Source organism: Equus przewalskii, chromosome 3 (genome assembly GCF_037783145.1).
Source record: "Equus przewalskii isolate Varuska chromosome 3, EquPr2, whole genome shotgun sequence".
Taxonomy (NCBI): domain Eukaryota; kingdom Metazoa; phylum Chordata; class Mammalia; order Perissodactyla; family Equidae; genus Equus; species Equus przewalskii.
The window spans coordinates 50021103-50036241 of NC_091833.1; positions in this window are offsets into that span (position 1 = coordinate 50021103).

Here is a 15139-nt window from a genome sequence, read left to right on the forward strand (position 1 = left end):
TGCTTTGTTTACTGGTATATACCCAGGGCCCTAAAACCTAGGTTCCTGGATCATAATAAACACTCAGTAAATACTTTTATGAATGACTGAATAGATTGGCTTTAAAATGGGCCAGATTATTAACTTGACTGCAGTACGCAAATGACTCACTCTGACTTTTTTTGAAAGTGTTACGATTGTTGTCAATTTTAGTTGATACTCCCACCAACCTGGCTATTGCGAATTGGGATGCCCAACGTTATCCAGGAAACTAATATCAAATATGTAGATTCTTAACTTATTCAGTGTGAACTGCAACTGGGTGGGAGGCAGAAAATGCTGAGAGAGGAGTCTAGTTTCATGTAGGGCTGATTAGAAAACCAAAGATCATATGAGAAAGCTATAAATTCCCTATGTTCTGTTCCGGTTCTGAATCACACTCCCTAGTGGTTTCGTAGGTCTTGACTGACCTCTATCCTAGAAGAAACTTATAATCTTATGTCAGAGTAGATTCTGGGAAGACTTTGGCAGAGGGCGTCACAGGACATTGTTTTAGAATCTCTCCAAATCCCCACATAAAAACAGACAGAGCATCTAGACAACAAAACAAAAAGCCACATTCAATATTTACAACAAAACTTAATGTTTCGGTTACCTATAGCTGCATAAAAACTACTCAAATACTTGCATCTTAAAACAACCACCACTTTATTATCTCCTATAGCTGGGGCTGCAATCGTCTGGGGACTCAACTGGAATAGAATACTCAAGATAGCTCTCTCCTATGGTTGTGGTCTGGGAGCTCAACTGGAGCTGTTATTCTGAGCACTTCAGTTCCCCTTTATATGGCCTCTCCTTGCAGCTTGACCTTCTCACATGGTGGTTGGGGTCCAAGAGCTTCCTTCCCAACAATGTCACTTTCTCCACATTCTATTGGTCAAATCAGTCACAGGGCCATCCTAGATTCAGAAGGGGAAGTAGTCTCTACCTTTTGATGTGAGGAGCAGGTGAATGTACAGGGAGCAGAAGAAATGTTGAGGCCATTTTGGAGAACGGTTACTATACTACATGACAAATTACACCCACAAACTCCAAACAAAGTGGCTGAGGACAACCCACCAACTGCCACAAGATCTACATCATCTCTGCAGGAGTGAGCAGAAGGAAACAACAGGACATCTGATGGACATGAGAACAGGAAAACTCCGAAACAGTCAATAATTATTGCTGAGAGGTGCCAATGGCACATAATGAAATCTGAAGAATCTGGAGCAGTCTAGTCCCTAAAAATTCTCAAAAAAGCCACCACAGCTGCCTTCCAGGACAGACTCATATAGAGCATAAATTGCTGGGAGTAGATTAAAAATTTCACAGAATAGGTACGACAGAGAAGGCGCAAATAAGTGTGGAAGAGGGGAATGGATCCAGCAAATCTTAGAAACCAAGCTGCTCTATTTTTTTAACACAACATGAAAGCAACAGAATAGGAGTTATGTGAAAGCTACCCTGAGTTATGCCTCCTTCTAAAAAGCTCAGGAAAACCAATTTCATATAAAACAAACAGCAAAAAAAATGAAGTTTAAATCTCATAAGAACAGAAAAACAAGCAACTTTACAGACAATGAAAACATGTTGAGAATTCATCAAAACCATTACTTTCTATTTTAAAAAGAGCAAAAAGACATTAAAAATAACACCATATATGAAAAAAACATAAATAAAAGAATAACAGAAATGTAATATCCGAAATTGGGAAAAAATTTGAAATAAAAGAAAAAATTATTTTGGAAATGAAGACTAAACTAGAAGTAAAAGATGAGGGAATAAACACAACAGATAACTCCTTAAGAAAACTACAAGGCATTGGGGCTGGCCCTGTGGCCAAGTGGTTAAGTTTGCGTGCTCTGCTGCAGGCGGCCCAGTGTTTCGTTGGTTCGAATCCTGGGCGCGGACATGGCACTGCTCATCACACCACGCTGAGGCAGTGTCCCACATGCCACAACTAGAAGGACCCACAACGAAGAATATACAACTATGTACCGGGGGTCTTTGGGGAAAAAAAGGAAAAAAATAAAAATCTTAAAAAAAAAACAGAAAAAAGAAAACTACAAGGCAAAAAAAAAGATGAAAATGTTTTAAATTTTTAAAAAATGAAGGAAGAGAAGAAAAGTACTTGGTAACAAGTGACTTATATTGAAGATGGGCAAAGAAGCTCCAAATTACAGATAATAAGAGCTCTGAAGAAGCTAGAAAAAGTGAAGGAAAGGCAAAAATACTAAATAAGTAAACAAATAGCAACATTTATAATTCAAGGAAATTACTCTGAATTTAAAAAGATTTTGAGCTCAGATTTAAAGAGCACACCATGTACCTAAGGATATCAGCTTAGAATAACCGGCACCAAGACATATTCTAACTAAATTACCAGACTTTAAAGATAAAGAAACAAGTCCTTTGGGTTTCTAGGCAAAAGCAGCAAATGACTTATGGGGGAAATAAAAGTAGATTATCATAAGACTCTTTGACACCATGCTTTATGCCAGAAGAAAATGCAATAACATATTGCACTTGCATATTGCATTGCAAGAAAATGTGAACCAAGGGTCTTATAGTAAACAAAACTGACTTTCAGGTATAAAGTTCTCAAACAAACTAATAACAACATGCAAGAACTCAGGGAATATTATTTCCTTGAACCATTTCTGGAGAATCTACTATAGAATAAGCTTCAGACAACCAAACTGACTAGGAAACAGTGTCATAAAGACAGATGGTAAGCAGTAAACATGTAGTTACTTGTAGAAATAAAATTAAATAAGGCTAAAGAGAGAATATAGTATGTAATGGTTATGTACTTAGCATAGATATAGCACAACTTTTTAAAAGGTGGGGGAATTGAAGAACACAAATACAAAAATAATTTCAAATTTTCTCAGTAATTTATACTATTGATGACAATATTATTGTTATTCTGAAAATGTGTGATGTGGGATAAAGTAAATTAGTAGTTATAAATTATTCCACTTCTTTCTATCAATGTGTCCTTGAGAATCAAGATTCTCAATGTGGAAGATACAGATTTGATAGAAAAGAGGGTAAGTAAGAAATCCTGTAAGTCTAAATTTAAATGGAACGAATTAGAGTTTACTCAGGAATTATTTAAACACACACCCCCATCCGTGTATATCTTAGCTCTGTCCCTACAGACACTTAAAAACAATGACACACACAGTAGTAGTTAGTGTCCCTGCCACTCAGATTACAGCCTAGCTCCCAGGGCCTCTTGAGGAATTAGCTGATTCCAGGTGTGTGGCCAGAAATGTACAAGATGAGACTGGAACTTCTTGTCATACTGGCTTGCAAGAAAGCTATCAAAGACCATTAGGATTCTGTCAAAGGGACTCAAGAGCCAACATGAACAGGCCTCCACTAGCCAAAGATAGAACAATGTAACCTTTAAATAGATAATAATTGCAACAGACTGAAACCTGTCAAATAACTTTAAATCCATGAGTTTATAACGATATTACAAAAATAAAATAAAACTTTAACGAGTCACCTTCGTGATGACAGGGAGCCAATTCATTATATAGAAAACCTGTAAATAAATGGAAAGAATAAACCATTTGCCCAGCCCTATATGAACTGAACCAAATTAGAGATGATGAGAAGCAAATCTTTATAAAAGTATTTCAATTAACAAATTAAAAGCAATGATAGAATTCACCATTTTGTAACTCCTAATGAATTAATCAATCTGGGCATTGCACATCAATGGCTCACAAGAAGAGAGACAAGCAAGGCAATCAAACCATCTACCAAGTTGTAGGACATACAGACAACAAAGGAATATTTTTGCACCATGTGTGTAGGCAGTAAAATTTAGACTGTGGGAAACTCTACAATCCAAACACCTTGGGTTCTTCAACAGATAAATTATTGGGAAAAGAAAGAGAAGACATGTAAGTACAATTTTAATTATTTTTAGACTTAAAATACATAACAATCTTTTTTAAATGCACAAAACTAGATTATACTTTCAGGTTTTCACACTTGGGTGATAAAACGGTAAAGAAAATCAAGAAAGTGATTTCTGTAAAATTCAAAATTACTTTTTGGGAGATAAAGAGTATTTAGTTGGGATGGAGCACATGAGGGACTTCCAGGGTGACTGGCAGCATTCTCTTTCTTGACAGAGACAGTGGTTACAAGAGCAGTCACCTTATAATAACTCATTAAGCTATAGATTCACTTTATAGGGTTTTCAATATATGCAGTTATTTTTATAATAAAGTTTTAAAATATTTTTTAAAAACTGTCACACATAAAATATGCTTAAATCCGTGAGTTTATGCATTTACAATGATACCAGAAATAAAACAATACCAAAAAAAATCCTAATTGTGCAACATTGGAGGATGTTAAGAAACAAACATCATTTTAAAACTTAACTTAAAAGAAAATAATTAAGCGTTTATTCTGTCTTACCTTTATGAACTATACCTCTGGGTAACAGGTGAGGAATTTTCTCTTTATAGACATGAATGAAGAAGCAAGGATGTAATTAGAATATTATCAGTTTTGCAAACTCAAATCAAACTGCAAACTCAGTCAACAGAACACAGTCTGGGAAAATGGATAGGGCAAACAACCTAGTTTCTTCAACAAATAAATTGCAAGAAAGAGAGAGAAACCTAGAGATTAAAATGGACCTAAGAGACACAGCAACTACTAATAATATGTGAATTTTATTTGTATCCTAATTCCAAAAATTGGTTCAAAAATATGACAGTTGTGAAACAATTAGAAATGTGAACATTGACTTGAAATTTGATTATTTTTAAGAATTGTTATTATAAGCCTGATAATGGTATTGTAGTACTTATTTGAGTCCTTAACTTTAAGAGACTGAAATGCTATGATGTCTGGAATTTGCTTCAAAATGAAAAAGAGAGGGTAAGTGGGTAGGGAAATAGATGAAACTAATTTGCCATGAGTTGATCATTGCTGAAGCTTGATATAGAAAATAATGGTTTATTATTCTATTTTGTCTATATTTTAAAGTTTTCAATAATAAAAAATTATGGACGAAAATTATGTCTGATACTTCAGCAGGCCTCAGTACTCACGAGGTTATCAAATGTTATACTGTCTACAGAATCTATTAGTTTATTTCATAATATCAATGTGAAATCTAGATTTTTTTTATAATTAAAGGGTAATTTTATAAAAATTACAAAATTATGATCATTAGAAGCATTAGTTAAGAATTAAAAGTAGAGTCTATACAACTTAAGTATACAAAATACAGATAGAATAATTTGTATTATATATGAATTATATTCATTAAAATGTAAACAACACAATAATGAGCATTTAATAAGAGGCATTTGAGACGAAGATACATAAATGTGAGTAAGGGTTAATTAAAATTATAATTCCTTCCTTAGTCATGTGATATTATAGCTTTGAATTTAAGTGGGTGAAATAAGACATCAAACAGTATAGCATGCTTCTCAGGCAATATTCTTATGAGTTAGAGTCTTGGTTTCACTCTAACACACATGTAATTTAGATAAAATAAGATTATTTTCTGGAAAAAATGAAACAATTAAGTTTAAAAATTTTTTTGTTTATATATTTATTCAAATATTTGCTCAAGAAATGATTTTTGTGCCTTCATTGGCACAGTTAGGAAATGCTAGGAACAATTAGGAACTGTCCCAGGCACTGGTGACAGACACAGGCTCTCTACTTTAGATTCTACCAATAGAAAAACACATACAAAATATTAATACAATGTAACCAAACATCTTAAAACATCAATAAGGAGAGTGATATCAACATCATGGCAGAGTGAGCTCTTCCCTTAGACTCTCCCATCTAAGATACAACAAAAAGGACATTCATAAACCAAGAAAGGACATTCACACAACACAATAGACATCTGAGAGATCCACACAGCCATACATCTGAAGGTGGGTGTGCTGGACCCCCCCAGGAGGCAGTGCAAGGAGGTCCTGATCTAAGGCACAGGACCTCATGCAGTGGCCAGGGTGCAACCCTGAGAGGAGAAGGGGTAAAGACACTCCACTGCGGGAATGCTTGTGTTCTTGGAGTTGCCTCCCAGGCTATGGGAATACTCCACACCAAGGCAGCTAAGCAATGGTAGGGTGTCCACACCAAGCCAAGCAGCCTGGGCAGGCAGATGATGAGTGCAGAGCAGGGACACGGAGGATCATGCAAGTGGAAGAAAGAGGCTCCCCTCTGACTGGCGCACCAGCTCAGTCAGCCAGAGCAAGGGATCCCCCAGAGAGCCTGAGCATATGTGTGTAAAGTGGCAGCAGGCAGCAGGCAAATGCAGATGGGCCCTGATGGCACAGCTTCCAATGGACAGGCACATCTGCCAGGGGTTGCAGAGGGCTCAGAAAACACAGCTCCTGACCCCTCAAAGTGGTGGCAGGTGGAATCTGTGATGAAATACTACCACTATGTGATGACAAAAGCCCGCCCTATCAAATAGCATGAAGAAGTAGATTAACACTCCAGACAAGAAGGAAAATGACAAGTACCCAGAAATCAATCCTTAAGTCACAGAAACTTACAATCTAAATCACAGAGAACAAAATATTTATCATAAAGAAACTCAATGAGTTACAAGAAAACTCAAAAAAAACAGTTTCATGATCTCAGAAATAAAATTAATGAACAGATGGAATTCTTCACAAAAGAGATTGGAACTACAAAAAAAAAAAAAAACCCAATCAGAAACATTGGAGATGAAAAACACAATGAATGAGATAAAGAAAAATCTAGAGTCCTTAACAAAAAAGCTGACATTATGGAGGACAGAATCAGTAATTTAGAGGACAGAAATAGAGAAATGCTGCAGTTGGATGAGGAGAGAGAACTAAAATGAAAAAGGACTGAAGAAATTCTCCAAGAAATACCTGACTCAATTAGGAAATGCAACATAAGGATTACAGATATTCCAGAGGGAGAAGAGCAGGGGGAAAGGAGCAGAGAGCTTATTCAAAGAAATAAAGCAACTATTAACGGACATAAAAGGAGAAATTAACAGCAACACAATAATAGTAGGGGACCTCAACATCCCTCTTACATCAATGGATAGATCATCCAGACAGAAAGTCAACAAGTCAATAGTGAATATTAAAGGACAAACTAGACCAGATGGACTTAATAGAAATATACAGAACACTCCATCCAAAATCAGCAGAATACACATTCTTCTCATGTGCACAGGGAACATTCTCAGAGATAGAGCATATGTTTGGAAACAAGGCAAACCACAACAAATTTAAGAAGATTGAAATCATATCAAGCATCTTTTCTGACCATAATGCTATGAAAGCAGAAATCAGCTACAAGAAAAAGGCTGAGAAAGTGAAAAATATGTGGAGACTAAACAATATAATACTGAACAACCAATGGATCAATGAAGAAATTAAAGGAGAAATCGAAAAATATCTGGAGACAAATGAGAATGAAAATACACCATACCAACTCATTTGGGATGCAGCAAAAGCGGTCCTAAGAGGGAAATTCATAGCAATACAGGCCCACCTTAACAAACAAGAAAAATCTCAAATAAATAATCTTAAACTACACCTAATAGAACTGGAAAAAGAACAATAAAAAAAGTCCAAAATCAGCAGAAGGAAGGAAATAATAAAAATTAGAGCAGAAATAAATGAAATTGAAACAACAACAACAACAAAAACCGTAGAAAGCATCAATAAAACTAAGAGCTGGTTCTCTGAGAAGATAAAGAAAATTGGCAAACCCTTAGCTAGACTCACTAAGAACAAAAGAGAGAAGGTTCAAATAAATAAAATTAGAAATAAAAGAGGAGAAATTACAATAGATACTACAGAAATACAAAAGATTATAAGAGAATATTACAAAAAACTATATGCCCACAAATTGGGCAATCTAGAAGAAGTGAATAAATGCTAAACTCATACAACCTCCCAAAATGAAATCAAGAAGAAATAGAGAATCTGAATAGACCAATCACAAGTAAAGAGATTGAAACAGTAATCAAAAACCTCCTCCAAAATAAAGTTCAGGAGCAGATGACTTCTCTAGAGAATTCTACCAAACATTCAAAGATTTCATACTCATCCTTCTCAAACTGTTCCAAAAAATTGAAGAAGATGTAACACTTCCAAACTCATTCTATGAAGCCAACGTTACCCTGATCCCAAAGCCAGACAAGGACAACACAAAGAAGGAAAATTACAGGCCAATATCACTGAGGAACATAGATGCAAAAATCCTCAACAAAATATTGACAAACTGAACACAGCAATACGTTAAAAGGACCATATACCATGATCAAGTGGGATTTATACCAAGGACATGAGGATGGTTCAACATCTGCAAATCAATGTTATACACTACATTAACAAAATGAGGAATAAAAACCACATGATCATCTCCATAGATGCAGAGAGAGCATTTGACAAGATTCAAAATCCAATTATGATAAAAAAAAAAACTCTCAATAAAATGCATATAGAAGGAAAGTACCTCAACATAATAAAGGCCATATATGAAAAACCCACAGCCAGCATAATACTCAACTGGGAAAAACTGACAGCCAATCCTCTGAAAACAGGAACAAAACAAGAGTGCCCACTCTCACCACTCTTATTCAGCATAGTACTGGAGAGTTTGTCCAGAGCAATTAGGCAAGAAAAAGAAATAAAAGATATCCAAATTGGCAAGGAAGAAGTGAAACTCTTGCTGTTTGCAGATGACATGGTTCTATATATAGAAAACCCTAAAGAATACATTGAAAAACTTAGAAATAATCAGCAACTACAGCAAAGGTGCAGGGTACAAGATCAACTTACAAAAATCAGTTGCATTTCTATATACTAATAACAAACTAACAGAAAGACAACTCAAGAATATAATCTCATTTACAATCATAACAAAAAGAATAACATATCTAGGAATAAATTTAACCAAGGAGGTGAAAGATCTATACAATGAAGACTGTAATAGACTACTGAAAGACATCGACGGTGACTTAAAGAAATGGAATGATATTCCATGCACATGGACTGGAAGAATAAACATAGTTAAAATGTCCATATTACCTAAAGCAATCTACAGATTCAATGCAATCCCAATCAGAATCCCAATGATATTCTTCATGGAAATAGAACAAAGAATCCTAAAATTCATATGGGGCAACCAAAGACTCCAAATAGCTAAAGCAATACTGAGAAAAAATAACCAAACTGGAGACATCACAATCCCTGACTTCAAAATATATTATAAAGCTATAGTAATCAAAACAGCAGGGTACTGGTAGGAAAGCAGGCACACAGATCAATGGAACAGAATTGAAAGCCGAGAAATAAAACCACACATCTGCAGACAGATAATCTTCAACAAAGGAGCCAAGAATACACAGTGGAGAAAGGAAAATCTCTTCAATAAATGGTGTTGGGAAAACTGAACAGCCAGATGCAAAAGAATGAGAGTATACCATTATCTTTTGCCATACACAAAAATTAACTCAAAATGGATTAAAGCCTTGAAGGTAAGACATGAAACCATAAAACTCCTTGAAGAATATATAGGCAGTGCACTCTTTGAGATCCATCTTAGAAGCATCTTGTCAAATACCGTGTCTACTCAGGGAAGGGAAACAAAAGAAAAAATAAACAAATAGGGCTACATCAGGCTAAAGAGCTTCCTCAAGGCAAAGGAAACCAGGAACAAAATGAAAAGACAATCCACCAACTGGGAGAAAATATTTGCAAATCATATATCCAACAAGGGGTTAATTTCCAAAATAGGTAAAGAACTCACACAACTCAACAACGAAAAAACAAACAACCCAATCAAAAACTGGGCAGAGGACATGAGCAGACATTTTTCCAAAGAAGATATACAGATGGCAAATAGGCACACGAACAGATGTTCAACATCACTAATCACTAGCAAAATGCAAATTAAAACTGCAGTGGGATATCACCTCACACCAGTCAGAATGGCTATAACTACCAAGACAAAAAATAATAAATGTTGGAGTGGATGTGGAGAGAAGGGAACCCTCACACACTGCTGGTGGGAACGCAAACTGGTGCAGCCACTATGGAAAGCAGTATGGAGATTTCTCAGAAAAATTAAAAATAGAAATACCATTCTATCCAGTTATCCCACTACTAGGCATTTATCCAAAGAACCTGAAATCAACAATTCAAAAAGTCTTACGTACCCCTATGTTCTTTGCATTATTATTCACAATAGCCAAGAGTAGAAGCAACCCAAGTGCCTATTGACTGATGAATTGATAAAGAAGATATGGTGTATATATATATACAGTAGAATACTACTCAGCCATATAAAAGACAAAATTGTCCCATTTTCTACAACAGGGATGTAACCAGAGAGTATTATGTTAAGCAAAATAAACCAGACGGAGAAACACAAACACCATATGATTTCACTCATATGTGAAAGATAAAAAAACACATGGACAAAGAGAACAGGTTAGTCGTTACCAGAGGGGGAGTGGGTTGGGAGGTGAGTGAAAGAGGTAAAGGGGCACATTTATCTGGTGACTGACAAATAATAATGTACAACTGAAATTTCACAATGTTATAAACTATTATAACGTCTATAAAATAATTTTTAAAAATGAATAGGCTATGGTAGATAATACATTTCCTTAATCCATACCCACATATTTCATAAGATCTTTGGCACCATATTATTTGTATGAATTTAAAACACACACCCAAAACAACACAATCGAGTTTTCTAAGTTACACATGTATCTAAAGACATATACCAAAATATAAGAGATCAGCTGCCTAGGAAGTGTGAGGAATGAGGAAAAAGATACGGAGTTTGGGGATTGAAGCTAAAAGGGAAAAATTAAATAATAACATGTCATGAACTGAAAGTAGTTACTAACTCAATTATCTACTTCCTAAAACAAAATGGTGGTGGATAAGGTGGAATGTGTGAAGGAAGAAAAAAAGGAAAACCCTGCCTAGAAGTATTATATATCACTTTTACTCCTATTCCATTGATGATAACTTGTGACATGGCCATATCTAAATGCAAGGGGGTCCTGAGCTGGGCAGGTGCCTCCCAGAGACAACTCTCCACGCAGTAGAATAGGGAGCACACGTGTTTGGTGGATAGCTGGATTTTCTGCTTACCTGCTAAAACCTGCTGAACTTAAGAACATGTTCAAAGATTTACAGTAAAAGGAATTTGCCAACCAGCAGATTCAGCTCAGATAAAGCTAAGTTGCTATTATTAATACTTTGCATTGATTTTCACATTTAATTCTTACAGTAACCCTCTGAAATAGGTGCTACCATAGTTCAAAATTACAAATGAAGGAACTGAGACTTCAAGAGGCCGTGTAGCTTGCCCAATGTCACACAGCCTGCAAGCAACAGAGCAGGGATGCCAAAGTCTAAGTTTTTGAAGTCTTTTGATTCTCCCAGCTCCAGGGGACACATGCAAGCTCTCTGAATGGTCCTTCAATACCTTTCTCTCTTGGCTTATGTTGAGGAGAAAGCAATGCTCACCCTACCCGCCTTTACACTGAGAAGAGGGAGTGGGGGTGTTGCAAGTGTACTGCAACTCTCTACGGAGAGATCTCCTTTCCTCTCCTCTCCTCTCTCTCTGCCACCTTCTCCCCTTTGTAAGCTGGAAGTGGGTGATCTACAAATCCTGCTTCACAGTCTCTAGGTCTGCCTTGCACAGATGAGCTTTGTTCTCACATCTTTAGGATATTAGGGAACTATTGTGTCAGCCCCTATGGTAGAGTTCTCAGCCCTTGGAACCTTGTTGTATTTTCGATTTTCACCACTGGACTGTAAACCTCCTTGGAGGCAGTCTAGTGCAACAAATGTCTGTCAAGAGTCTGCTGTGTGAGGTGCCGTGGTGGGCATGGAGATATGAAATGAATAAGTCATAGCCTGAGCCCTGGAGGAGCTAACACTCTAGAGCAGCATGTCCAGTAGAACTTCCTGGGATCACAGAAATGTTCTGTATTTGGATGGTTCAATATGGTAGCCAGTAGTCGTTTGTGGCTATTGAGTCTTAAGATGTGGCCAGGAGAACTGTGGAACTGAGCGTTTGATATTATTTAATTTTAATTAAGTTAGACTTCAGTAGCCACACACGGCTAGTGGCTATCACATGGGACAGCACAGATTTAGAGGGAGAGTTGGCAATTCTTTGATTTTTCTGAGATAAGAACAGTGATACAGGTGTCCACAGGTGCCACGGGAGCACAGAGGAGAGACATTTAGCTCAGCCTGGGTGCAGAAAGAAGTAGGACCAGGAAGCTTTCCAGAAAGAAATGATGATGAGACAGAATGCTAAATGTATGCAAATGTATAACCTAGTAATTTCATTCCTAGGCCTATGCCCTTGAGAAAGGCATGCTTCTGTGCATCAGAGACATGTACAAAAATGTTCATAGCAGCGTTTTTCATAATAGCCAAAAAACAGAAACAACCAGAATACTCATCAACACTGGAATGGGTAAACAAATTGTCATATATTTTATATAATAGGAAGTATACATTAACAAAAATTTTTTAAAAAACAAAATATATAGCCATATGTATAATGAAAAACTTAGTTAAGTTAAAGAATGCAAAAACAGAAGAAAACATACTGTATGATATCATTTATATAAAGTTCAAAAATTGGCAAAACTAAAATGATAGTTTCTTAGAAGGCATATTTAGGTGATAAAAGCAAAAAAGAAAAGCAAGACAGTAAGTACATAGGCTGAGCGTCGCCTTGGGGAACAGAGTGGGGATGGAAGTGGGGAAGGGGCATGGGTGTGGCTTCTGGGGAGTTAGTATTGTTTTGTAACTTGGGTGGTGGCTAACACGCATTTGCTTTGTAAGCTTCGTTCAAGTTGTACATTTCTTTTACGCCTTTAGGTTAGTATATTATTTTTTATAGTAAAAAGTCTTTAAGATGAATATTCTGTTTTTAGAGAATTAATATTGAATAGGATCATTAAGAACAGCTCTTCTGTGAGCCCATGATGTAATTTCATCATTCTAATCTTAAGTAAACAAGTGGTTGTAACTTTTTTATACCAGAATTTTTTGAGTTTTTAAAAACATTTCTGCCTCTTCCCCATAATGGTAGTTAAATTAATTCTTTGTTTTGAGGCTTGAGAGCAGATTTTTAAAAAATTATTTTATTAAATAAAATTGAAAATTGCATCTGGCTATTGGGAGACTGGGAATTTACAATGTCACAGCTTAGTTTTTTGACAAACATAGATTTCAGTCTCCCATAGAAATTGATTCTTTTCCAATCTAGAGACCGCAGGATGTTCTGATCTTGGACAAGATTGCTAGTAGAAAAAAATGGATGACACTGGGTACATCATGTCCCTCATTTTTCTTTGCCAGTTTCAATAATGCTCAGAGCAGATTACAGCATCAGTTCTTCAAGTCGTCCTCCTTGGGACTTCCTTCCTACAACCCTTGATGGGCACTGGATTCCAAAAGTGTCAACTCCTAATTTGTGAAAGGAAAAAGATTGGTCTGGAAAAGAGTAGCTCAATCTGAAAGTAAAAGACTTTTTAAGATGCATCTTACTGTAAATGACAGACCAGTGGCAAACATGACAGTGATGTGTGAAAACCTTTGTTGTAACCATCTAGTAAGATCAAAAAAATGATGGTGTCAAAGCATCTGATTCCATGGAATACCAGGCGTATATTATTGGTTCTGGATACGAACATATGTGGTGGAGCATATTTTCTCCCAAATGCTTTATTCTTATTTTTACTTGTGGCTGCTTCACTTTGATAATAAAATATGTAATTTTGGCAAACCAGATTTTGCATATATTATATTTCTTTAAATATAATTTATACATACAAAAATATTCATGAAATGCACCATCAACGTGACAAAGGATAACAAGAAAGCTGGTGATGAAATGTGTTTTTGACTTGTCTAGCAGTTACCTTGACTATGGGTTTTGCCACTCAGGTGTATCCGGATTTGATGAGCAGAAGCATAATAACCACTGACACCTTTGATGACAGTAATTATTACATAGGCAGGTAAACACCTCACTTAGATATGCATTAACCTTAATGCAATATTATCATGTCCTCAGTCCTTGGTTTGATCTATATATTTAAGAATCCATATGAACCAAATTAGAGATGTCTGGTTAAATACAGATGTGGAAATTGCTAACCTTCCCAAACTTTCCTATATCCCCGTTAATTGTAGGTCAAAAGAAATTCCCTTCTTTTTACCAATACAATGCCTATTAGTCTCCTAGGTTCCCTTCCTGAACACATAAAATTACATGCATAACTATCAGCTGTGAGCAATGTGCTCCCTTGAATGCATTTCCTAGTCCTATTTCCAATAATCTAATCTGATGCTACTTCTCCCCTAATGCTTTTAACTTTTGAACCTTTTGCATTTTATTCTCCTGCTCTTCATCCTCCTGCTCTCTTCTTTCTCTAAGCAGCCATAAGGACTTCACTTTTTATTGTCTGTTAATATCATTAGGACAAGACAGACCCCTATTAGGCACTTAGTAAAAAGATAATATTTCCTTCTTTGCATAATTTAAAGGAATAGATAGGTTTGTCCAGCATCATATTTATTATTAATTAGGTGAACGGTCTAAAATTGCTGTTTTTTAGGTTGGAAAATAAACCAGTCAAAATGAAGCAAACTGCACTGCCCTACATTACTTCCTTCTAGTCTCCCCGTCTCATCTTCTTTTTCATAATTTCTCTATGAATCTTATACTTCAGGCATACTCATGTATTCATTCTACCCTCAATACATTCTGCTTCGAATCGGTGGTTCATCTTACTCAGAATTCCTTCCTTCCCACTTATTGTGTTAGTCAGAGTTCCCCAGAGAAATAGAGCCAATAGGATGTATACAGATATATATAGAAGAGGAAATGTATTACGCGAATAGTCTCACATGATTATAGAGGCCAAGAAGTCCCAAGACGTAAAATTAACAATACTTAAATACTGATATAAAGTCAATACATCTTATGTTACATAATAAAGGAATAAGAGGAAAGAAAAGAAATATATTTGCTTTATGTATATATATGTACATATACACACACACAAATG